Here is a 27131-nt window from a genome sequence, read left to right as displayed (position 1 = left end):
GTATAGTCAATTTACAATATGGTGTTAGTTTCTGTAGTACAGCAACGTGATTGAGTTTTAAATATACATATACATATATTCTTTTCCATTATGGTTTATTATAGGATATTGAATATAGTTCCTGGCACTATACAGCAGGATCTTATTGTTTATCTATTTTCTATATAGTAGTTTTTATTTGCTAATCCCAAACTCATAATTTATTCCTCCTCCACCCTCTTTTCTTTGGTAAACATAAGTTTGTTTTCTATGTCTGTGAATCTGTTTTTGTTTTGTAAATAAGTATGTTTGTATCATATTTTGGATTCTACATATAGGTAATATGATAATCTCTAGGTCTATCCATGTTGCTTCAAATGGCAACAAATGCCTTCATTTGTATGATAGGATTGGTAGATGATTGGGGATAAACAAATGACATTTTGCAGGGTTTTAGATACTAGGTATAATGTAAGCTTTAGGGGTGGGATAATTTATTTTTTTATCTTGTAAGATTCTGAATGGAAAAGTGAGAACTGTTGACAGTACTTTGCTGCAACTCTCTTGAATATACTATAAAGTTCCACCAAATCTTTAGAAATGAAAATGTTGCTAGTTCTAATAGGACAGCATGGGCCTGCTCTAAAGTAGAGAATGTAATACTAGTAACTTCCATTTATAGAAAGCCTAAGAGTTAAGAGAATTGGCTCTGGGGTCCCATATGCCCAGGAGTTCAGATCCCAGTTTTCACTCTTGTAGGCGTGTGATTTTAGACAATTTACTCTCTCTGCTTGATCCCTCATCTGTAAAATGCAGATAATAAAACTGACTTCATTAAAGATTGTGTGAAGATTTAATGAGCTCACACATGTAAAGTACTTAGCATAGTACCTAGTACCCAGAGGCTCCAAAACTAGTTATTCTTGTAATTACTGTATTGTATATTCTTGTGAGAGCCAAGTGAAAAGGGGGTTGATTCTTCCTGGGAGGAGGAAGAATCAGAGATGCAATCCCAGAAGAAAAATATTATGGTGCCCACTAGAAGAGCTATAGTTTTTTCAAAAAGAAAGAAAATAATAGGTGTTGGCAAGAGTGTAGAAAAATTGGAATTCATGTTTCCGATAGGAATGTAAAATGGTGTAGATACTTTGGAAAGAGTTTAGCAGTTTCTTATAATGTTAAACATAGAGGTACCATATGATCCAGCAATTGGACTTCAAGTCAAGAGAAATGAATGTATAGTCAAGAGAAATGAAAACATATGTCCATAATAGAGACAGTATCTATAATTACCAGTTATTTGTAATAGTCAAAAAGTTGAAACAAAAATATCCATTAATTGCTGTTAAGTAAAAGCAAAATGTGGTATAGCCATACAGTAAAATATTGCATGCATGCCCAGTCATGTCCAACTCTTAGCAACCCAATGGACTGTAGCCCACCAGGCTCCATATATCCATGGAGTTTTCCAGGCAAAAATACTGGAGTGGGTTGCCATTCCCTTCTGCATAGGATCTTCCCAACCTAGGGATGGAACTCCAGTCTCCTGCATTGGCAGATGAATTCTTTATCACTGAGGCACCTGGGAAGCCCAACCAGTCACAAAAAGGACAGAAGAACTGATACACACTACAATCTGGATGAACCTTGAAAAAATTACACTAAATGAAAAAAGTCAGTCATGAAAGGCTGCATGTTGTATGATTCCATTAATGCAAAATTCCCAGAGTAGCAAAATCCATACACACAGAAAGTAGTGGCTGTCAGGAGCTGGGAGAAAGGGGGAGGGGAGTAGACAGTAACCACTAATAGGAAGAGAGTTTCTTTTTTGGGTGATGGGAATGTTCTGGAATTAGGTAGTGGTGATGGTTGCACAGCATTAGGGATGTACTAAAAACCACTGAATTTTATACTTTAAAACGGTGAATGTTATATAAATTATTTCTTCATAAAAAAAAATTTTAGGTGGACCTTCAAAGACAAGTAGCGACAGGCCAGGCAAAGCAAGGAGAATGAGGGCACCTGGCCTGAGAATGCCTAGGTCAAGTTTCAAAAGCAATAACAATCAAATTTGTTAAAAAAAAAAAAAAAATGGTAAGAACTTGGTAGAATGGCTGTGCTGCTCAAAGGTAGTCAGTGGGCTGTGGGTCATTATCTATGACGGTACAAGGAAAGAAAGAGAGAGTGTGCTATAGAAATGTTAGCAACCTAACATTGTGTGGTTGTTGGCCTCCAGTCCTTGGACAGGATATAGAGCAAAGATGGGCACATTTATGTGTAGATAGGTCGCCAAAACTGCACACTAGTCCTTCACAGTATGACCACATAGCTGACCTTGACAGATGGGAAATGAAAACAGCGGGCTCTTCACTTTGTAAAATTTGAGAAGTATTGTCATATGGGATGCATTACAAGGAGTAACAGGCTGGAGACATAGGTTGAGAACTGAGTGCAAACAGCTTTATAAGTAAAATAGTTTGAAATCATCTTTATCCAGAGTTCTTTGACCAATTTCTACCTAGTTATATTCCATGAATGACACCGTGACACTTCTAAGCATAGATTATCTCTTAGGAGTTGAGAAAATAGAGGAATCAGGCAATTTCAGAGGAAAGAAAATCTTCAAAAACAAAACAAAAACCTCTTGGAAACAGTGAGGGCGCATCTATCCCTTCTTGGAGGCAACGAAAAATACTTGGAATTGTCAAAAAGGGTTAAAAGTTACACATGGCACACTAATTAAAAAGTCAATGATTTATTTATATTTATTGAATAAGAGAACCAGAATAAGCCATTCCAGAAAGAGAACTGAGTTGAGAGCTAGGTTAATGCTAGAGAGACAAAGTCAGGCACAGGAGAACTAGGAGATCTCATAGCTCACACTCTCCCTCCAAGGGAAAGAGCCAAGCCAGCCTGCTCAACCTTCCAGAAGCAGGGCACTATATTGATTCCAGACATTGTTATTCCTGCACATGGGGTGGGGGTGGGGGTGAGGATGAAGAAGGGAAAAGAAACCAAGGTATTGACAGAAAAACTAGCTTCCACTTTCTCAAAAGTCTTGGCTGTCACTATGAAGCAACCACAAGACTTCCTCTGTTGTCACATGTCAACTCATTCTTCCCAAAGCGAGGCCATTTATTTAATGTCTAGTTTCATTAAAGTCGATAAGATTTTGTTTCAGAATCCGGGCAGTGCTCATGGAAGTGCTTGTTTGTCTGGGGTTGTGCAGAATGAAGGAAGTTCATGCTCTGCGCAAGTAAAGCAATGTGTCATGTCATATTGCCAAAAGGTTGCATCATTTCTAAACTTTCCGGAAGACGGGATGGATGAGAGGTCATCTATGTTTATTTTGTGAAGTTCAGCCTACCAGGAAATGTGTGGGTACAAGAGATATTTTAGGCCCATGAGACTCTCACTTTAGATGCTTAATCCAGCAGCATGTGCTATAAACTTCAGTCTCTAACTAAATCTTTGAAAAGAGTGGCAAGTTGTGAAGTATGCAAGGTTTTTGGCTGCACTAACAGAGCCACGTATAAAATCCTGTTGCCAAACAGAGACTAGAACCAGATGACAAAGACTGAAAACACACTCTGTGTATTGACTTTCTCTATAAAATACTCATTATAACCTAATCCAGTAGTATTTGTTTCTAGGAGAATTGCATAATCACTCACCAATCCATATTAATTAAGTCTGCAAACTGACCTTGAAAGAAGACTTTTAAACAGAATTTTTCATGTCAGGTTTCTCTGAGAATATAATAGAATTACTTCACAACAAGGAAGAAAAAAATGTTTTAAAGAAGTAATTTTTAACATATAGCTTAACAGATGTGATAAGTAATGGCCCACCTGAAATCCTGTTCAAGTTCTTTCATGGACATTTTATATGTCATCTTCACATCCTGCATAATCCAGAAGATAACAATATCCCTTCCCTAGAATAAACGGCTTTTCTTTACTTTTTCCTGTGGTCTTGGGGGGAGGGGAGGTTGCCAAAGAAAGTTACTCACACGAAGACACTCCCAACACACAAACACACCCCTTCCTACCCTCATCACACCCATAAAGCACAAGGAAACCAAGAAACAGGAGATAATGATACTAACACCCAGAGGAAGGCAATGCCGAGAGAGGGAAACGGAGGCCGACTCTGTCCCCAGAATGCACAGCAGTGAACCCATACATCACCTCTATTGTTTAAGCTATTTGAGTTGAGTTTCTATTGGAAACTCAAAGAATCCTAACACCAAAACCCAAGATGTCCGTCTCCCTAGCAGACAGCGCACCTCATTGGACTATTTCAGGAGGTTGGAGGGGCATTCTGGAATAGCGCAATGGAGAATATTGTCTAGGTGATTGGAGTAGTTTCTGTGTGACTGTTGCTCCTTGGAACACAATCCCATTTACATATGCTACCAAGTGAGTAGTGCCCCCTAGAGTTGTGCAATGTGATATATAGAGGTAATCATAATCCACCCCCGCTGTACCAGTTAGCACCATCAGTCTCTCTACATATCTGACACTGCTTGGTCTTGGGTGAGCAAGCTTCTTCTAGAACTTCCTGCCACCACCATTCCCCTTTACCATGAAATGCCTCTAAGAGAATGTTTCTCCACTGTGTGCGCTCCCTGGATCCTCACAGTGCAGGTACTATCTTTTAGCTCAACCCCAGGTAGAACAAGGCCACGTCACATAGCAGATGGATGCCAATCATCTCTATCTAATTCCTGGCTCCATAATTCTTGGCCCTAGAATTCCTTGTATCTTCTGCTTTCCTAGGGGCTACAAATTCACTTATCAGCAGTCAACCTCACGTCACATGTTCTTTAATCTTTTCCAGTTCTCTGACCAAGTTTCTTCTTTGACCTACCCTTTCCTTCTATATCAGATTTGAAATCCATGTTTTGTCTCTGCTTTTAGTATAACAGTAACTCAGAAAATATACCACTTCTTTAAAAAAAAATTTCAAGTCTTGGAAGCAGTGTTTATCAAAACTTGAGAGCTTCTTTTCATGTAGGAATTTGCAGCCAGCCAAGCCCAAGATTTTCTTACTGATTGTAGACAAACCTTTCCAACTCATGGTATACTTCTCCAGGGGCCCTGATAATTTATTAATTGTAGAGGGGAAGGGTCTCCTCCTCTGAAAGCACTCATGATGCAAAATGAAAAACAAACTTCATTGCCAAGACTTTAACCAAAAACCATAAAACAAAACAAATGGGTGATGACAATAACAACAAGGAGTCATTATAAAGAAAGTGTCATCTCTTAAAGATATACAAATGCAAAAGAAAATAAGTTGATATATGGGAAATAAATCCAGCTGTATGTTAAACATTCTTCCTGAGACCAAGGTGGAAACTCTCTTCACAGCATCTCCATGCTTCTGCTTCCCACCTGTTCTGCGTCAGTTGTTTTTCAAGTCATATCAATTCTATTTCCACATGAGTCATTCGTTCATTCAGCATGTTTTATAGAGTCCCTGTTGTGAACCAGGAACCACTGTAGGCACCAGGAAGGCAGCAAAAAGAGGTGGGGACGAGGTCCCTACTCTCATGGAGTTTGTGATATAGTGAGGGAGAAAGACCATAAACAAATGAACATATGAACGAGGTAATTCCAAATAGTGGCAAGTCCCACAAAGACAGTAAAACAGGATCATTTTGATAGAAAATTTTATAAATTCCCACAGCTATGCCCTACTTAAAATCCTCATTTCTTCTTAAGATCCTCCGTCACCTCCTACTGGTCTTCTCATTGCCTGCTTGCTGTCTGATGCATAGCTGATCGTGTTATTTCTCAGCTCAAAAATCCCCAAATGTCCATAAGTCTGTTCTCCATGTCTGTTTCTCCATTGCTGCCCTGTAAGTAAATTCTTCAGGGAGAGAAGAGGGTGAGATGTATGGAAAGAGTAACATGGAAACTTACATTACCATATGTAAGATAGATAGCCAATGGGAATTTGCTGTATGTTTCAGGAAACTCAAACAGGGGCTCTGTGTCAGCCTAGAGGGGTGGGATGAGGAGGGAAATGGGAGGGATGTTCAAAAGGGAGGGGATACATGTGTACCTATGGCTGATTCATGTGGATGTGTGACAGAAAGCAACAAAATTTTGTAAAGCAACTATCCTTCAATAGAAAATAAATAAAAATTTGTAAAAATCTCAAAATGTGCCACAGTACCATCCTTGTAAAATATTAGCCATTCCTCTGCCATTGAAGACACTCATGCTGTGATCCCAAGCTCCCTTCCAGGTCCATCTCACACATTGCACATTCTGTGCTTTAGGCAAACCAGATAACTCCTGGGACCCAGATATTCTGTGGGCTTTCTTGGCTTTCTCCCCTGTCAAGCAAACTCTGTTTGGTTCTGGATGGCTCATCCCAGAGGATATCTACCTATTGAAGCCCCTCTTCATGTTCTTCCTCATTTCTCCCCCCATATACAAAACATATCTTTTCCTTCCTTGGGCTCCCAGAAGACTGCATTTGTCCACGGAACTTTTACGCTGTCTTACTTTAGGTGGAAATAGTGGCAGATTTTATTTTGGGGGCTCCAAACTGCAGTGACTGCAGCCACAAAATTAAAAGACACTTGCTCTTTGGAAGAAAAGCTATGGTAAACCTAGAAAGCGTATTAAAAATCAGAGACATCACTTTGCCAACAAAGGTCCATATAGTCAAAGCTGTGGTTTTTCAGTAGTCATGTACAGATGTGAGAGTTGGACCTTGAAGGAGGCTGCGCACTGAAGAACTGACGCTTTTGAATTGTGGTGCTGGAAAAGACTCTTGAGAATCCCTTGGACAGCAAGGAGATCAAGCCAGACCATCATAAAGGAAATCAACCCTGAATATACATTGGAAGACTCTAATTCTGGGAAGGATTGAGGACAGGAGGAGAAAGGGGTAACAGAGGATGAGATTGTCGGATGGTATCTCCAACTCAGTGAACAGGTGTTTGAGCAAACTCTAGGAGATAGTGAAGGACAGGGAAGCCTGGCATGCTGCAGTGCACAGGGTCTCAAAGAGTCTGACATGACTTAGTGGCTGAACAACAACAACCACCTTTAGAGTTATTGCTGCTCTATCTCATCTCCTGAGAGCAGGGATGATGGCTCCGTAATTTCTATATTCCTATTGCCTGTCATTGGGCTTGATAAATAGTAGCTTCTTGATATTATTTGGAACCAGTCTGTTGTTCCACGTCCAGTTCTAACTGTTGCTTCCTGACCTGCATATAGGTTTCTCAAGAGGCAGGGCAGGTGGTCTGGTATGCCCATCTCTTTCAGAATTTTCCACAGTTTATTGTGATCCACACAGTCAAAGGCTTTGGCATAGTCAATAAAGCAGAAATAGATGTTTTTCTGGAACTCTCTTGCTTTTTTGATGATCCAGCGGATGTTGGCAATTTGATCTCTGGTTCCTCTGCCTTTTCTAAAACCAGTTTGAACATCTGGAAGTTCATGGTCCATGTGTTGCTGAAGTATGGCTTGGAGAATTTTGAGCATTACTTTACTAGCGTGTGAGATGAGTGCAGTTGTGCAGTAGTTCAAACATTCTTTGGCATTGCCTTTCTTTGGGACATGGAACAACAGACTGGCTCCAAATAGGAAAAGGAATACGTCAAGGCTGTATATTGTCACCCTGATTATTTAACTTATATGCAGAGTATATCATGAGAAACGCTGGGCTGGAAGAAGCACAAGCTGGATCAAGATTGCCGGGAGAAATATCAATAACCTCAGATATGCAGATGACACCACCCTTATGGCAGAAAGTGAAGAGGAACTAAAAAGCCTCTTGATGAAAGTGAAAGAGGAGAGTGAAAAAGTTGACTTAAAAGTCAACATTCAGAAAACTAAGATCATGGCATCTGGTCCCATCACTTCATGGGAAATAGATGGGGAGACAGTGGAAACAGTGTCAGATTTTATTTTGGGGGGCTCCAAAATCACTGCAGATGGTGATTGCAGCTATGAAATTAAAAGACGCTTACTCCTTGGGAGGAAAGTTATGACCAAACTAGATAGCATATAGAGACATTACTTTGCCAACAAAGGTCTGTCTAGTCAAGGCTATGGTTTTTCCAGTGGTCATGTATGGATGTGAGAGTTGGACTATGAAGAAAGCTGAGTGCCGAAGAATTGATGCTTTTGAACTGTGGTGTTGGAGAAGATTCTTGAGAATCCCTTGGACTTCAAGGAGGTCCAACCAGTCCATCCTAAAGGAGATCAGTCCTAGGTGTTCATTGGAAGAACAGATACTGAAGCTGAAACTCCAGTACTTTGGCCACCTGATGCGAAGAGTTGATTCACTGGAAAAGACCCTGATGCTGCGAGGGATTGGGGGCAGGAGGAGAAGGGGACGACAGAGGATGAGATGGCTGGATGGCAACACCGACTCAATGGACATGAGTTTGAATAAACTCCGGGAGTTGGTGATGGACAGGGAGGCCTGGTGTGCTGCGGTTCATGGGGTTGCAAAGACTCGGACACTACTGAGCGGCTGAACTGAACTGATAATATTTCTTATGAAAGTGATTTGGAATGAATTGGGCGACTAACAGTAACTTGTGATGATATGAATTATTCTATCATGGCTGCACTTAGTCTCCCTAGTTTGAAGTTAAGTGATGCATTTTGCTATAAGTGAGTCTTACAACACATTGTGCAAAGACAGTTTAAATGGATTGGTAGTTTGAGCTGTGAAAAGAATAGAAACTAATACTATTGAGCACCTACTACATGTCAGATATTATGTGAGACAACTCAAATATATCATCCTTCATTGAAACAAAGAGAACACCTTCAGGGCAAAAAGCTGGCATGTCAATATATAAATTTACCTTTCAAAGTTCAGGATAATTTCATCTAACAAATTCTATATTTTCTTGTTTGTTTTTTAACATATCCATCTTCACTTATTTCCTTCCCCAATTAGGGTATTTTTTGTGTCTTTCTTTTACTTCTTTTTTTCCCTCACTGCTGTATTCCCAGCACCTAGATAGAATAGTGCTGGGTAACCAAAGTAGACACTCAGAAAATGTTTAACAGATAATTTGACCTTAATGGGTTTTTTTTTTCCTGTCCCTACACATTCTATCTTAGTAGGTCTTACTGTTGGTCCCTGAGAACAAAATGACCATTTTGAACATTTGCACGTGAAGACCACTTTCTTCTCTGCTGTAAATAAAACTCAAACATTTGTCCCAAGTGACCCAGCTTCACAGGTGTACATCCTGAGAACCAGAAACATCTGGGTGAAGAGGGAGGGGAAAAACCTGCAATGTTCCAACCCCACAAAACTTTTTAAAAGGCAAAATGAGAGAAAGCTTTAAGAACAGCCAAAGCCTTTTGCAAAAAGAATTCCCATGTGGAGTGAGGGAAAAATTTGGAATAGAGGTTTCCCTGGGGCTGGAAGTGTTACTGGCCTCAAGGATCATCTGAACCAACAGCACGGCTTGAGTTAGTGTGGGTTCCAAGTTCAACGCCTGCCAAATCCAGGATTTCTCCTCCCCAGTTCTAAAGACAAAAGAGAGAAATTAAATCTGTTGGAGATCTGAGGTGCAAGGGAAAGTACAACTAAAAGAGGGAGTCGTTTCTATTTATCTTTTAATACCAGGCTGCTCTTTTAGTTGGCGTTCCTCAGATTCTTGCATAATAGTGTTTCATTTACTTATGTGTGGGTGTTGCTAGTAACTGTACACTCTTTTCTTCAATAAATAAGGCAGGTGGGACATTACCATTAGAAAATATATTGATTTACCTTTTTTTGAACTTGCAGGATAAGGTAGTAAGCCTGTTTGTTTCAAGATATCCACCTAAATAAACACTAAAAATTCTAAACAGTAAATATTTCTTAGACTTCAGCCCAGGAAATTGCTGCATTTTTAAAATGTTTTCTCCTCTATTTGAGTCTTTACCTCTTTTGCACCTGAAGTGTGAAAAGAAACCGAAGAACAGTTATTTTTCCCATCCTGGCTCAGCCTTTGTTTTTAATCTTGTCTTTGAAATGGCAACACCAAGGTCAACAGTGGCTTCTCTAAGTGGCAGATGCTTTCCCCTTGCCAAAGGAGATAAAGAGTGAGGATAAAGGAACATCTGACTTTCTGGCCCCAACACATGATACAAGGAGGAATATCTCTTTGGCTCTTTATCCCTTTTAAATTCATCTCTTAACTTTCTAATATTTCCCTCACTCAAAGTTCAGATTCAATCAATATTTATGTTTCCATCATATGCCATTCATGTGATACATGTTAACAGAGTGGTTTACTCCTTTATTTAATAGCTATTTATTGAACTATTAATACCCATCAGACCTTGTCTAGACTCCAGGATTAAAACCACAAAGAAGAAAGGGTCTCTTCCCTAAAGTTTAAGGGTGAATAAACAAAGTATGGTCGGTGCTGTGACTAGGCAAACCTCTAATACGGTAGAGGAAGAGAAGAACATCTAACACTGTTACAAGAAGACCGTAGAAAGCATCTTTTAAAAAGTCATTACTAGGAATTAACCCACAAAAAGGGAAAAAAACCAGAGAAAAGTATTTGCAAAAGGCCAGAGGCAAGACACAGCAAGCAACCTTATAAAACTACAAATAGTTCAGTGTAGTTAAAGGGTATGCTGCAAGGAGTGGTGGTCAGATACAGTTGGAGAGAGAGAGACCAGACCATGAAAAAGCTTTTTATCTTGTGGACCAAGGGAGTCAGTAAAGAACGTTAAACAGGGCTGAGGGAAGGGATAGGATTACAGACTCAGGAATACTGCTGTGGGTTCAGTGTGAAGATTAGAAACCAAGAGACCTGTTGGGAGGTTTGGTGGTAATCCAAAGAGTAAAGGGTACCCAAACCCAACTAGTGACAGTTCAACTGGAAATGAGCCCTTGGAGCTGAGAATTGTTTGGGGGAGGTACAATGTTCAGACTCTACCTCCTGATTGGCTCTAAGGGTCAGGGAAAAGGAAGAGTCAAGGAGAAAGAGCAGGTTTTAGAGGAGAAATGAAGAGAATTCAAATGTGGCCTGATTGAGTGAAGATACCTGTGGGACATCCAGGTGTAAACTTCCAGGAGACTTTGTGTAATATAGGTCTGCGGCTCAAGAGTGCCTTCTGAGTCACTGGCATGCTTTCAAAGGTTATTAGCATGTAAACATTCATTGTAGATAAGAGAATGGATAGAATCACGTAGGCAACGTATGTAATGGGAGAAGAGAAGAGAACCAAGGTCAGAAACTTGAGGACACTGATCTATAAGGAGGGCAGAGGAGACCATGTCCAAAAGGGAACTGAGAAGGGGCTACGGCAGGTGCAGGAGAGAAGCTAGGAGAATGCGGTTGAATAGAAGACAAGGGAAGAGGGCATTCTAGCAGAGAAGGGAGAGATTATTGTTGTTGCTCAGTCGCTGTTGTGTCTGACTCTTTGAGACTTCATGGACTGCAGTATGCTAGGCTTCCCTGTCATTCACTATCTCCTGAAGTTTGTTCAAACTCATGTCCATTGAGTCGGTGATGCCATCCAATCATCTTATCCTCTGTTGTCCCCTTCTCCTCTCTCCTTCAATCTTTCCCAGCATCAGGGTCTTTTCCAATGAGTCAGCTCTTTGCATCAGGTGGCGAAAGTCTTAGAGCTTCAGCTTCAGCATCAGTCCTTCCAATGAATATTCAGGGTTGATTTCCTTTGGGATTGACTGATTTGATCTTCTTGCTGTCCAAAGGACTCTCAAGAGTCTTCTCCAACACCGCAATTCAAAAGCATCAATTCTTTAGCGCTCAGTCTTTCTTGTGGTCCAACTCTCACATCTGTACATGACCACTGGAAAAACCATAGCTTTGACTATATGGGCCTTTGTTGGCAAAAATGATGTCTCTGATTTTTAATATGCTGTCTAGTTTCGTCACAGCTTTTCTTCCAAGGAGTAAGTGTCTTTTAATTGCCTGGCTGCAATCATCATCCACAGTGATTTTAAAGCCCAAGAAAGTAAAATCTGTCACTGTTGCCAGTTTTTCCTCATCTATTTGCCAGGAAGTGATGGGACCAGATGCCATGATCTTAGTTTTTTGAATGAGTTTTAAGTAGCTTTTTCAGGGAGAGATGGACAGGGTGAAATGCTGAGAAGTCAAGTCAGATAAGAATGAGAATGTTCATGAGATTTAGCAAAAAGGTGGCCATTTGTGACCTGAGAGTAGGTTCAGAGGAGAGGTGTGGGCCAAAGCAGACTCTTGTCAGTTGAGAAGGAAGGCTGGTGAGGAAGCTGCAGAAAATGTGCAGAGTTATTTCAAGAACATGGGCTGTGAGCAGGAAAACAAGGATAAGAGAAAAATGGACAGGGAGGGGAAGGAGAGTTGGAGGGAGGATTGTTTTTTAGATAAAGAGTCTTAAGGATACTTAAATAGGGAATATTTAATGAAAATATCAATGTTGAAATATATAGGGAGGGTAATTGTTAGAGGAAAGTGCTTGAAAAGGCCCAAGGTGATGAGAACCTGAGTACAGGTAGGGAGGTTAGAGTTAAGGGAAGGTATGCACAGGTATGAAGACAGGTGAGATGGGGCGGGGTGAGGGCTGGCAGGAAAGTATGGGCATTCCTGTCTGCAGCCTCGAAGTAGCAGGCAAGGTCATCTGCAGTTGCGGTGAGGTAGAAGTGTGAAGAAATGGAGCAGAAGGTTTCATGTAAATGGAGGAAAAGGCTTACAAAGATGCTGTGGAGACTGAAGGAACACAGCTGACCAGGGAAGCAGGAGTTCTGGGGCTGTGCTAATGACCCCGATGCTGTGGGAGTGAATTTGGAGCACAACCCTCCCAAGAGGTGGACAAGCTTTTCCAGCAGTGCCCCCAGCTCTGAGCACAAAGAAGGGGGACAACTGAGAATGGAAGAGCTTTGCCTGAAATTCCTGATGGAGAGACAATTTGAAAATACTGCCGGGGACGCACAAACTTCAGGAGTGAGTCAGGTTTCCGGGGAGTAGGGGCAGTGCCATAGTTGTAGTGTTTTTGAAAATAATATACTCATATATTTTAACTCTAAGTAACTCCCAAAGCATAGTCCTCCCGACTCACATGCTGGATAGGTTATCAGTGGGGCATGAATACTGGCCATCTTGGAAACACTGAGGGGGATATTTGCTTGTCGCTGATTATGAAGTGCTTCTGGCCTTTAGTGGGTGAGGGTCAAGGACATGAGATGTCCAACAGTGCCTGGGGCCATCCCAGCCAAGCAAGAATTTTCCTGCCATGTAAAGCAGTGCTGCTCCCACTGAGGACCACTGGCAGAAAATGTGGCAGCCAAGCCTCCAGCCAAGTCCCCACTGATCCCAGTCTCCTGAGATTCATACCCTTGTCTTGTCCCTCCCACGTTGTGCTAAGATGGGTCTACGTGATGGATAGAATATAGCAGAAGTGAGTCATTCTGGAGACTAGGTTATAAAAGATTGCAGCTCCTATCTTGGTCATGCTGTCTCTTGGATCATTCACTCTGGGGGAAGCCCTCTGGTCAGCAGCTCTATAGAAAGGGCCTCGAGTGAACAACTGAAGCCTCCTTCTAGCATCCATGTGACTGAGCTTCGAATCAAATCCTTAAGTTGCACTCAAGTCTTCAGACTCTAGTCCCGAAGAACTGGAGGATAACCCACCCAACTAAGCCACTTCATGATTCCTGACCCTCAGAAACTATGTGAAATTCTAAACAGCTGTTGTTTTAAGTTGCTAAGTTTGGGGAGTAATTTAGTTCAGGGCAAGGCTAGACTTGATAGCCAGACACAGTAGACTCAGTTCATTGAGTTTTAACATGAGTCATGGGAGTGATAACTCAGGATATGATGTAAAGGAAGTTTGTGCCTACTTAAAGAGAAAGGGGAAGTAGCAGCTCCTTGGGGAAGAGTTGGAAACATAAGAGAAGGGGAAGAAGAGGAAGCATTCAAGTACTTGGGTCCTAGCTTCTCTTTGAGGGCCACTCTTAGTGGTTGCGCAGCTTGTTCACTGAATACGGATGCCTGGCCAAGGAGCCAAGTAGTCAGTTTTAAACTGAGAAGTATTAAAAATCTCTCTAACTGACAAGTTTATACCCCATCCTACCTGCTCACAAAATAGAGAGCTAAAGGAAATAGTTTATAAAGAAATTTGTTAAACCTTTATTTTTTAAATATATTTTCCAGTTTGTAATGGATTACATTTTTGCCCCCATTGAAGCATCAATGCAGTAATTACCGCAATTATCTGATTTTTTTCCCCTAAAGTAAAAAGAAAACATTAAATGCAAATACCCAATTCATTTGCCTTTAGATAAAATCCCCAGGGCATTCAGTCACCCCCCCCCCCAAAGCATAGTATCTAAATGGCAAAATGAGCACTATCAGATAATCTAGACTTTAAATAACTTGACCATTGACTATTATGAGAAAAAAATTGCTTCCTAATAAAGTGTGACAAAGATCTCAAAAATTAATAAGAGTGCTAAGGTGGTGGGAGTTGAGGCCCTAAGTACCTACAGAATTGTCTTCCTCTCCGCAGTCGAGTGCAAAAAGAAAGGAAGAAGAGGAAAACCAGAGAGGAAGATAAACAGCCCATTTCTCAGCATTTATCCTCATTTTAATTTTGCCCCTACTTCTCCATTTGTCTATTCTGTTCTCCCACTTTATTTTCAAGCCAGGAAATAACTTTCCTCAAACTGAAGTCGACACACTGTCAAGATTTTCAAGTTTTACTTGGTGTTAAATCTTTAGAGAATAGGGCAGGTATTGCAGTGGGTCAATGAAAAACCAAAGAAAAATAAGTCTGTGGATGTATAAGGACTTAAGGAGGTTCCCAAAAGATGAATATTTCATCTTCCTACTGGATTTCAGATGACAGGAGAGAATACAGGCCAGACCCATACTAGCTGAGGCTTATCAACAGTTCCTTAATGAAAAGGAACTGAAGGGTAACAGCAAAAGTTTTGATACAAAGCCCCATTATCTTTAGCTCCTTGCTGCTCAGAGGGTGATCCATGCACCAGCCACAGCAGCATTACCTGGGAGCTTGTTGGAAATGCAGCATCTCAAGCTCTGGCTCAGACGTGCCGAACCAGAGTCTGCAAATGCATGAATCGTATGCACACTACAGCTTAAGAAGCATTGTTTTGTAGTTCATTAAACGGAAGCATGTAAGATAAAGCACACGTAGTTCTCAACAATTTTGAGTGTTCATAAGAGTTTTAATTAAAGAACCCCTTTAGGTATGGTTACACATACAAATCTCATTCAGGTGAACTTGAACCATAACTGCCAAGATTTTGATATTAAGATGAGCAAAAACAGATAAGCAGTACCTCTGGAAATTTATGTTTTAATGAATACGTACCTACCTGTACCTGGAGGATGCTGCACACTACAGAACTACGTATTAAATGCTGTAGTAAGAGAGAAACGGCAACCCGCTGCAGTATTCTTGCCTGGGACCGAGGAGCCTGGTGGACTATAGTCCATGAGGACGCCAAAGAGTTGGACACGGCTTAGCAACTAAACAGCAAGAATTTGAGTATTTGCATATTGAGCATGTATCCCAAAATCGCTTGTTGGACATGTACCATGGGCTCTAGTCTTAGAACACTACTTACTGAAGTAAGTAGATTTTTTTTTTTCAACTTAAACTACAACTCATTAAAGTCAAGATCTGCATGTAATTGAAGAGGTTTTAAATTTTAAAAATTTTTAGATTTACTCTCTTGTTTTTAACACAATCAATAGTAAGATAAATTTTCTGTAGGAAAAGCATTAGAAACTATAAAATATACATTTGAAATATACTTTCTGGTTAATTTACTTGAACAATCTGGGACCAGGAAAAGATGAATGCACAAGACAAGGAAACAAGTAGAGAAGCTCAAAAAAGCAGATTAAGAATGAGATGGTGAGAGAGGAACAGAGACAGAGAGGCAATGTACAGTGAGGCAGACAGGCATGCAATAGTATGTGAGGCATTAGGCACATTAAAGCTGCTTCTGTGATAACCTGATATACATTTGAGTTCAGAGTAAAAGGTCATTTTCTGTTACTTCTTTTTGTAAAATTATGCACCACTTAACCAACCATGACTGCTCTTATCAAATACTGTCAGCCCTAAAATTGAGAGTCTGCAGCAGCCCTTTTGTGCTTAGAGGTACTCAAGTAGCATCTCCAACTGTAAGAGGAGGATTAATTAATTATCAGCAAGGATAATTTGTAGAGTTCTATTTATTGTGCTCTGAAAGACCACTGTAAGGGCCTTGCCACCTATTAGTCATCAAAGAGATGATATAATTACACTGTATCTTCACACTATGATACCAGGCTAGTAATCACCTATTCTTTTCGAAAAGATATCTAAGAATAGAGGTGACATCTCAGTAAATTCATGTAAAATTGACAAGTAAGGTATTCATCAGAACTATAAAATTTGGGAATTCCCTGGTGGCCCAGTGGTTAAGACTTGCTTTCACTGCTTTTTTCACTGCTTCCCCTGGTTAGGGAAAAAAATCCCAGAAGCTATGCAGCCAAAAAAAAAAAAAAAGGTGTATATATATATGTGTGTGTGTGTGTGTGTGTGTGTGTGTGTATCTATTTTATTTAAAAAATGAAATCTAAAATTTATTTTAATAGAGGCCCATAACAAACTGAGTGAAGAATAGTAGGACTCATTGGTTTTATTATCCCATGAACATTAAAAAACTTTTTTACTTTTAAGGTAGAAATTCTTACAGGCTAGAATCTTCTCAAGGCTTACATTGCTCTAGGATGAATTAGCACATAGAAGATGGGTATATAAACCTGTTCAGCCCCAGATTACATTTCATGCATTGTAACAATAATGTGCAAGGAAGCAAAGAGACTGGCAAATTCATATATAGAGAGCAAATTGAGATTTCCCATGAAAGTTATTCTAGAAATGCGAAGTATCTTATGATAACCCAAGAATTGAAATATTGGTTGTCATCTTCACTACCACACAGACAATGCACAGTGAAAGACTTTCATGTTTCAAATAAAACAAGCAGAGAAGGGAACAAGATTCATCTTGCTGAAGCTCTATAAGGCAAAGTCATTTGGTTGATTGTGAATGGAAATAAATATTCTATAGAAAGCAGAAAACATAGCTTTCAGAAGATAAGCTGCATTTTAAAAGATGAATCTGTGATTCCACAATGACATAAAAGCTGAAGTGTTATTTCCTAGTCCTTATTACATTTTAACTGTCACTGAAACTACAATAATAGAAAAATTATACTTTTATATATAATGTGACTATGAATTATCCATTCATTACAAGCATTTTACCCCTTATCTCTTTAGATACAATTATAGCCTTTCTCTCTAGCAGTTTAGAAAACAGGATGTTGGTCAATAAAAATGCCAGTTAAGTGAGTACATATTCATTTTCTCTGAGTTACTCTCTCTCATTTTGTTCTTTGTTCCTTCCTCCCAAACTGGGCCAAAGATATGTGTCCTAGAGTTCTAACTTTTCTTTCCAAAAACTAGCAGGAACAATAAATAACTCTTTAAAATTTCCGCTGTTTTTTAGTCTCTGACATTGTCATGTAGTAAAGAGTTTTGTATGCTAGACCACCAGATGTACTGAATCTAGATAGATTCCTAAAATACTAGATAACAGCATTTGGCTGTAACTACACTTTTTAAAATATTGTTTATATATGCATATTTTATCCATGTGTGCTTTTTATGTATATCTTTTCTACCCAATTGTCATTTCCAGGAGGATGGATACTGTCTTCTTCTTTCTGTTTTCCTGGAACATAGAATAGCATAGTTTCTAGTATAAAGTAAGTATGTGATACATTTGTTTACTCGTTGACTAATTTTTATTGAGCACCTACTATGTTCCTACTGTTTCTAAATGCTGGGGATATAGAAATAAAGAAGAAAGAGGAAAAGTTTCTGCTCTTATTGTGTTATATTCTACTGGAGTGTGTGGCCATTCCCTTCTCCAGGGACTCTTCCCAACCCAGGGATTGAACCTGTTTCCCCCACATTGTGGGCAGTTTGTTTACCATCTGAGCCACCAGGGAAGCCCATGTTATATTCTAGTAGGTAATAATCAACAAAGAAATAAAACACATTGTGTATACTTTGAGAGAAAAAAAAAAATTAGGCTGCATAATGGATGGAAAGTGATGCATATGAGACACTACCAGATAGCGGATGGTTATAGTAGAAGCTATGCTGTGCCACCCAGATCTCCCTTCAGGAAGGGGTGCTCATTCCCCCAGATGCCACAAAAGCTGGCTGCTGAGTCATAGCTGATTCCTCTCTAGGACCTGCTCTTGATATGAGGAAGCTGCCTTGCCCAAGATTACCCTCCTCTCTGGGGTTAGCCTATATCTGATAATCACCTTGTGCAGTGAAACTGATCTCCCTTGCCTCAACTGCAACAGTTCTGAGGCTCCAGCTCCCGATCGCTGCAGGCTCACCTGAGGCCTTTGTTGTAACTGTATCAACATTTTGGCATCTTCCACTTTTCAGTGCTGCTTCCTTCATTCTCAGCCATCACAAGTGTGAGTCCTGAATACACCCCTCAATAAATCTCCTCATACAAATCTCAGACTCATAGTGAGCAAGGAGATAATGGCATTTAGATTTTATTCCAAGCACAGTTGTCAAATGGGGCTTCCGGAGTTGTGCTAGTGGTAAAGAATCCACCTGCCAATGAAGGAGACATAAGAGATGTGGGTTTAATCTCTGCATTGAGAAGATCCCCTGGAGGAGGGCATGGCAATCCACTCCAATATTCTTGCCCGAAGAATCCCATGGACAGAGGCTACAGTCCATAGGGCTGCAAAGAGTTGGACATGACTGAAGCGACTTAGCATGCATGTGATTCTGAGTTGAGGGAAGTGGAGCTTTGGCTTTGAATCTGGGAGTTGTTAGAGTAGTTAAAGCTATCAATTCAGCTCAGTTCAGTTGCTCAGTCATGTCTGACTCTTTGAGACCCCATGGACTGCAGCACGCCAGGCCTCCCTGTCCTTCACCAACTCCCGGAATTTACTCAAACTCATGTCCATTGAGTCGGTGATGCCATCCAACCATCTCATCCTCTGTCGTCCCCTTCTTCTCCTGCCTTCAATCTTTCCCAGCATCAGGGTCTTTTCAAATGAGTCAGCTCTTTGCATCAGGTGGCCAAAGTATAGTTAAAGCTATAGGACTAAATAAAAATCACCTGGGGAGTAACAGGATCTAGAGAATAAAAGAGGGCCTAGAGTGAATTTTGGAGACCTCTAATATTTAAAGATCAGGAGAGATGGATAGAAACAGCAAAGAAAATTGAAAAGAAGTGGCTATTGTGATGGGAAAACAGTGGAATGGTGTCTTGGTAACCAAGAAGGAAAAATGCTTCAAGGAGGAGGGAATGATCAACTAACTGGGTCAAATGCTATCAATAGGTCAAACTGATGAAAGCTGAACTGATGAATAGTTTTCGCAGCATTGATTGTAGTTTCAGTGGAATGGTGGGGACAAGAGTACAACTTATTGAATGAATATAACATAATTATAAGTTAAGATTTATTAAATGCCTGTTATATTAAAAGGATATATCTCTGCTTCTTCCTTATTTTAGAAGGTAAGTGATCTGTATTCTCTGCCTAGAGCAATGCCTGGCACATGTAATATGTTTACTGCATAGTTTTGAATGATGAATTAATTATATGCTGCCATTTTTGGCACTACTGTATACAGCATTACTGATCTTATGGTATAGAGTTGTAAGCACAAAGGAGATGATAATCTTTCTTCTTTATTCAACTACCTCTTCTTATGATCCTGCAAACCATGGGCTAAATTGGGATTAAAATTCAAACCTTCAAATAAATTCTTCATTTTATCTACTACAGCATCCTGGTGTATGATTTGCTTTATGTAACTATAAAATCACCTTAAGTTCAAAGGTGAGAAGTTTTTTCTGAATGTTAAAATAGTTACTCACCTAATCCCTCAATGGGATCTCTTACTTAATGCTTCTAAATATATAGAAGTGTATGAAACTTTCTAATTAAAAGTTTAATTTTTAGCAGCAAAGTTCTACTTATGGCACAACTATGTTTAGTATCCTATGATAAACTATAATGAAAAAAATATTTTAAAAATGTGTGTATAACAATCACTTTGGTGTACAGCAGTAATTAACACAACATTGTGAATCAAATATACTTCAATAAAAATTAATTTAAGAAGAGTTTACTTTTTAATTCTGTGTTTTCATTAGTTACTAAGGAGTCTATGTTGTGCTAAAAGTGTCATTTTACTCAGAAAAATAACTCTGAAATAGAGGAGTATGGGATTTAGGATTACTTCTTATGATCCGAAACAAAAAAATTTCCTTGCTTGCTTTTTCTAAGTTAACGCTTTAATAAGCAATTAAACATAAACTTAATCATTTGAACAAACTTTAATGCTCTTTGATGTGCATAGTGATTTTTTTTTGAAAAATGATTTTGGATGATGCAATTCGTACTGAGGTAAATTTATATTGCACTAGTCACTTGTACTCAAAAGAGTCTAATTTATTTTCAAATAATCTATGTATTTAACGTCAAAAACCAGACAGTAAAAAATGCAGTATTGTGAAATTTCCTAATCTGTTTTATGGAGTCAGATTTTGAATGTTGTACTCACAAAAATACTACTTGTAGCTAATGTCACTGAACCAGCCTTGGCAGAAAATTCAAAAAGCAACTGTCAAGTGCAGAAAACTAGAGACCAGATTAATAACATTTTATTCTGAAAAGTATCAATGCTGCTGATGCAGATGCCAAAATCAAAAGTGTAACTTACTGGTCTCATTGGCTAATTTGTTATAATATTTTTTCTGAACATGTTGGATGGTCTAAAAGAAAACAGAAAATGTCAGCTGTATTCATGGAGACAATGACCAAGCATGAGGTAAGTCTATTTATTTTGGGTCGACATAGGCCAAGTTAAAGAGAAAGGAAGCCATTATGTAGATCATTCAGTCTTCAAAACATGCTATGGAACAAAACGGGTTTTTTAAAATGATTCAGTAGACTTCAACAAAGTTTATCTTAAATAATAATAAAAGATTCATTTGCAACCATTCAAAGTTAAAATTGAATTAGGCAAGGATGCAAATCTGGATGAAAGGTAGTTGGAAAACAGTACATTCATTTCTTTTCAAAGATGCATCCTAAGTATTATTATTAATTACAATGGGAAACAGTATATAACTTTTAAAAATTTGCACCCTTCTCTGCAACTTGCTTTTCTTGTTTTTATTTTTTTTCTTGAGGTAAAATTGGCATAAAATTGTTGAATTCCTTTTAGTGTACAACATAATGATGAGATATTTATGTATATTATGAAATGATCACCAAAATAAGTCTAGTTATAGTTGTTGTTCAGTCGCTCAGTTGTGTTTGACTCTTTGTGACCCCATGGACTGCAGCACGCCAGGCTTCCCTGTCCTTTACCATCTCCTGAAGCTTGCTCAAACTCAAGTCCATTGAGTTGGTGATGCCCCAACCATCTCATCCTCTGTTGTCCGCTTCTCCTCCTGCCTTCAATCTTTTCCAACATCAGGGTCTTTTCTAATGAGTTGGCTCTTCACATCAGGTGGCCAAAGTATTGGAGCTTCAGCATCAGTTCTTCCAATAATATTCAGGATTGATTTCCTTTAGGATTGACTGGTTTGATCTCCTTGCAGTCTAAGGGACTCTTGGGAGTCTTCTCCAACACCACAGTTCAAAAACGTCAGTTCTTTGTTGCTCAGCCCTCTCTATGGTCCAGCTCTCACATCCATACATGACTACTGAAAAACCCATAGCTTTGACTAGACAGACCTTTGTTGGCAATGTAATGTAATGACAAAGTTATAGTACATATTAAAATTTTTTCTTGTGATGAGAACTTTTAAGATCTACTCTTTTAGCAACTTTCAAATATGTCGTACAGTATTGCTAACTATAGTAGCCATACGATTACATCCTCATGACTTGTTTGATCACTAGAAGTTTGACCTTTTTACCTCTTTCACTCATTTTCCCAACCCCTCTCCCACCTTCAACTTGCTTTCTCAGACAGTAATACCTGGTAGAATTTCCAAATTAACTAGTATTTCTATTTAATTTGATATCTGTAACTCTGTCAATGACTCGAAAACATTCCATGGCTATGGATATAGTGTGACTTATTGAACCATTTCCTCCATTGAGGTGCATTTAATTTTTCACTCCCAATTTGCCGCCTCTATAGACAGTGCTTTAAGATGAGTATACTTGTGCATATATCATATGACTGGGTATTTTCATCAATGAAATTAATACCTAGAGTGGATGAAAAGTTTATCTGTAGTAACATATTAATACATAAATTACTTTTCAGCTGAGCCAACTGTTCACAGTGTTTCCATAAGAAATACATGAGATTATTATTCTTTTATCTTTTTCCCACAACAATAGTATTATTGCTCTGTAATTTTCCAGTGTTGGAGTAGAAAGTAATACTTTATCAAGGCTTTAATTTGCATTCTCTCATCATTCTTCAGTTTATGCATTTAAAATATACATTTATTGACTATTTGTCTTTGCTCTGCATATTCTTTGTCTATTTTTCTACTGAGTATTTTTTTGCATTTCATTATTATCTAAGATTCCCTAATATTACTGAAAATATTCATGGTTTGTCATCTGTTGAAATTTTCTTTAAATATGTTATTTTCTAAGTCGATATTACTTATGGCATCTTCAGCCATAAAATTTTAAAATTTTATACATAAATATATGTCCATATGCATAAATATACCTTAAGATTTTTCATCTTAGTTAAGAATGCCTCCCATAGAAGGAAAAAAATGATTTACCAGTTTTCTTTATATATGTCTTTTGTTTTCCTTATTAAATTTATTTCTAATATTTTTATATTTTAGTTTTTAACAGTTTTGTTGGGGCATAACCATACATACCATAAAATATCCCAGTGTAAATGTACAGCTTAATGCTTTCAATGAATTTATATCATTGTGCATCCATCACCACAAAATTCAATTTTAGAAAATTTTCATCATGCCAAAGTGGTTTCTTATGGCCATTTAGTCAAATCCTTCTCGTGTCTGAGCCCCTGGCAACTACCAATCTGATTTATGACTATAGATTTGCCTTTTCTGAAAATTTCCTATAAATGAAATCATATAATATGTGGTCTTTGGTTTATTTTCTTAGCTTAATGTTTTTGAGGTTGTATTCATTTCCTGGGGTAATAACAAATTACCACAAAATGGATAGCTTGAACCAACAGAAATTTATTGTCTCACAGTTCTGAGGGCCAGAGTCCAAATTCAAGGTGTTGGCAGAGCTGCATTCCCCTGCCCCGGGGACTCTAGAGGAGAATCTAGCTGGCCTCTTCCAACTTCTGGTGGCTGTCAGCATCCTTGGCATTCTTGGCATATGGCCACACCAGCACAATCTCTGCCTCAGTATTTGCATAGCCTTCTTCTGTGTGTGTCTTTGTCTTTTCCTCCTCTGTCTCTCAGATCTTCTTCTGCCCTTTTTTATAAGAACAACTGCCATTGAGCTTAGAACCCACCTGAATAAATAGGATGATCTCTTCATCTCAAGATTCTTAACTGTGTAAGAATGCTACATGTATAAAGACACTTTTTGGCTACAGAAACAAAGACAGACCTAGTATCCAAATACATGTTCTTTTAAGGTGAATCAAGCCTTCTTCTGGAAATGGCTGGTTTTAAGGCCAAGGCAGGGAAAGTAAGAGATAAATCCAGAACATCTTGCTGTGACAGAAAGCAAGGTCATGATTACAGAAAGATAGAGATCTACCAAAAGGACTTAGAAATAAGTTTGCAGATGCTCCCACTGGCCAAAATATGGGAAAAAAATTGGATCATCAAAATAAATAATAATAGTAAAGTATTGTAACCCATTGAATAAAATAGGAATGCTTTAGTCCACAAACAAACAAACAAATAAGAGAAAATTTTTCCTTACTGTAGAATGCCACCCAACAAATGTAGAAGAAATTATGATATTAGAATTCTCCATTTTAACCAGCATAGCAATAAACAATTTAGGCAAAAGCATTACAGGGAAGCAGGGAATGAAAGTTGGACAGGGGGCAGGATATTTACTAGTGTCAAAGTATCTTCCCATAAAAATACTTATTAATCACAAAGGGAAAAAGAGAACTCTATCGTGGAGACACCTGGGCAATACTACCTTACCCTGGTGAGTGAACTCCCAGGCATGGGGCAGATCAACAAGCGCCAGTCAAGGGGACACCACATCACACATCATTCTGTGTGGTTCCTGCCCCATGTACATAATCTTCATGTTACTGTGAAGACACATCAGACAAGCCCAAACTGGGGGAGTCTGCAAAATAACTGGCCTGTGACCTTCTGAAGTGTTAAATGTCCTGAGAGTCAAGGAGGAGCTGAGGACCTGTTTCACAGAGACTAAAGAAAGCTAGTTGCAACACACGATCCTAGATGGAGCCTTTTCCTATGAAGAACATTATTGGGAGAGATGGCAAAACTCGAATAGTATCTCTGCGTGACGGGTACATGAAAGTTCTTTGTACCATTCTTGTGCTGTTCTGTGAGCTTGACATGATTTCCAATGATAAAGGTAGCTTCCACAGTGGTTCAGTGGTAAAGAATCTGACCACAATGCAGGAGACACAGGAAACACAGGTTCAGTTCCTGGGTCGCAAAAGTCCCCTGGAGGAAGGCATGAAACCCATTCCAGTATTCTTGCCTGGGATATCCCATGGACAGAGAAGCCTGAAGGGCTACAGTCCATAAGGTTGCAAAGAGTTGGACATGATTGAATGACTGAACACACACACACAAATGAAAAAGCATAAGATCATGTTGTTAGAGTTCCTGAGAGCCTGCTATTGGAATAAATCCTATCTGATCACATGGATTATTATTTGACACTCTTTTTATTGGGTTTTGGTATTAAAATTCTCCTGGCTTCATCAGATGAATTGGGGTACCGCATATTTTTTTCTAAGATCTGGCAATTACTTACATTATTTTGCTAGAATTTAGATGTGAAGACATTTGATCCTGTTGCCTTTGTAAGTGCTAGATCTTAAATCACTTAAAAAAAAAGACACAACTCTTGTATAGTGGTTTATTCAAGTTTCCTCTCTTTACTTGGATTGTTACACATGTTGTTTGCTAGCAAATCATGTAGGTTTCAAATTTATTATAGAGTTGCACATAATGTTTTCTTTTATTTCTTTTGTTCTCTTTGGTATTTGTCTTTATCTGCTCTTTCTCATTCACAATCTTGTATGTTTTTTGCTCTCCCTGTTTTCCTTAATCTCAAATAAATGTGGTTTCTCCTTTCACAGGTTATTCAGATGAAGTGATTTTTGAGCTTTTCATTTTTATACTACTTTTGCTTTCTGTTTCTTTAATTTCATGTTTTCTTTCCCTTAATTCCCCCTTCCTAGTTTTTCTGTTCTTCTAATTTTTGTAAGTGATTATAAAGTTTCTGTATTTTAACATCTTTATTCCTTAATAATAAAGAATATAAGGTTATAATTTTTTTCCATGAATGTAACTTTTACCAAATACCATAAAATTTAGTAGGAAATGTTATTTTCATTGATTTCTAGGTAATTTTAATTTTGCCATTTCTTTTTTGACAGTTTTTAACATTTCTTTAAATTCAGGGAATATATAGATATATATTTCTGAATTCCAATGTAGTTGAAGTTTCTGTATATTTTTTGCTTATTTTTAAATTTATTTGGTTGTGATCAGAAAAACATAATGAGGACTTCTTTAGGGAAAAACACATAAGTAATTTTTAGAAGTCTTCCATGGAATATTAAAAAAGGAATTTTTTGAGGAACAAGTTCTCTCTGATTCTATGTATAATTGGTTCTTACTATTCTTTGTGGTTATATCATATAAAGATACTTTGAAGACTGAACCTTTGCTCCTGGGGGAGATACAGGGTTAGATTCCTGTGAACCTCTGGTTACAACATTTTTTGTCAACCGGTCAATACATAACCTTCCTCTATGTGTGTTTTTGTTTAAAGACACTTATTGAATATATACTGGTGATTCATTAACATTGAATCCACAGTCAGTATCACAGCAACTCTTGGCTAGATGAAGTTCATCTACTTCCATGAGGCACATCACAGCCTTCTTGGATGTAGGAACCTAAATGGCGCTTCAGTGCTTGGGGGACCATTTTAAACAGTGAGGCCACCAACAAAAAGCCCACAAATGCCCAAGTTCTGATACTAAATAGACTGAGGAAAGGACATGTCTGTAATAAAGAATTGAAATGTAAGAAGGCAGTTTCACTTTATTTGACCTCTGATTTTTCACCACTCTGAATGTGTCTGTGAGTGAGAGAAAATTTCTGAAAATATTAATTTGGGGGTTATTAATACATTTTGGCAAGGCAAATTCACAAATACCTAATCTACAAATAATGAGGATGACTGTATCACAAGTCTTGTGATTGTGTTATTTTATTTCTGGTCTTTCCATGTGGCACAGTGGTAAAAAATCCCTTTGGCAATGCAGAAGATGCAGGAGACATGGGTTTGATCCCTGGGTCAGGAAGATCCCCTGGAATAGGAAATGGCAACCTGCCACTCCAGTAGTTTTGCCTGGAAAAGTCCATGGACAGAGGTGTCTGGTGAGCTACAGTCTCTGGGGTGGCAAACAGTCGCACAGGACCAAGTACAGGCACACAGCCCACGTATCACAAGCTTTGTGATTGTGTTAATTCCTCCAAGTCTTTTTCTATCTGTCTACCTGTATCTGTTCGGCTATCAGGACTGACCAAATTTAATAGTCAAGTCCTTTACTTGGGCTTCCCTGGTGGCTCAGTTGGTAAAGCATCTAATGCGGGAGACCTGGGTTCAATCCCTGGGCTGGGAAGATCCCCTGGAGAAGGAAATGGCAACCCACTCCAGTACTCTTGCTTGGAAAATCCCATGGACGGAGGAGCCTGGTAGACTACAGTCCATGGGGACGCAAAGAGTCAGACACGACTGAGTGACTTCACTTCTGCTTACTATAATGTTTTATTTAAATGTGTTTATAATAATTTTAAAATTTTGTGTAGCTTCTATGTTGTTTCATGTATAAAACAAGATTATTTTATTTTCTTTATAAGTCA

General features: G+C 38.7%; 1 long non-coding RNA gene across 1 annotated transcript in view; it reads right to left on the bottom strand.

The window, feature by feature from the left end:
* Nucleotides 1-3876, bottom strand: part of LOC136173233 (uncharacterized) — a 52003-nt gene extending 48127 nt beyond the window's left edge. Inside the window, exon 1 of the long non-coding RNA XR_010664192.1 lies at nt 3831-3876. This is a non-coding gene — a long non-coding RNA (uncharacterized lncRNA). The remainder of the gene's footprint in view (nt 1-3830) is intronic.
* Nucleotides 3877-27131: the final 23255 nt, after the last annotated feature.

This window comes from Muntiacus reevesi, chromosome 8 (assembly GCF_963930625.1).
Source record: "Muntiacus reevesi chromosome 8, mMunRee1.1, whole genome shotgun sequence".
Lineage (NCBI taxonomy): Eukaryota > Metazoa > Chordata > Mammalia > Artiodactyla > Cervidae > Muntiacus > Muntiacus reevesi.
The sequence above is the reverse complement of the archived record's forward strand: the minus strand, read 5'-3'. Positions and strand labels throughout refer to the sequence as shown.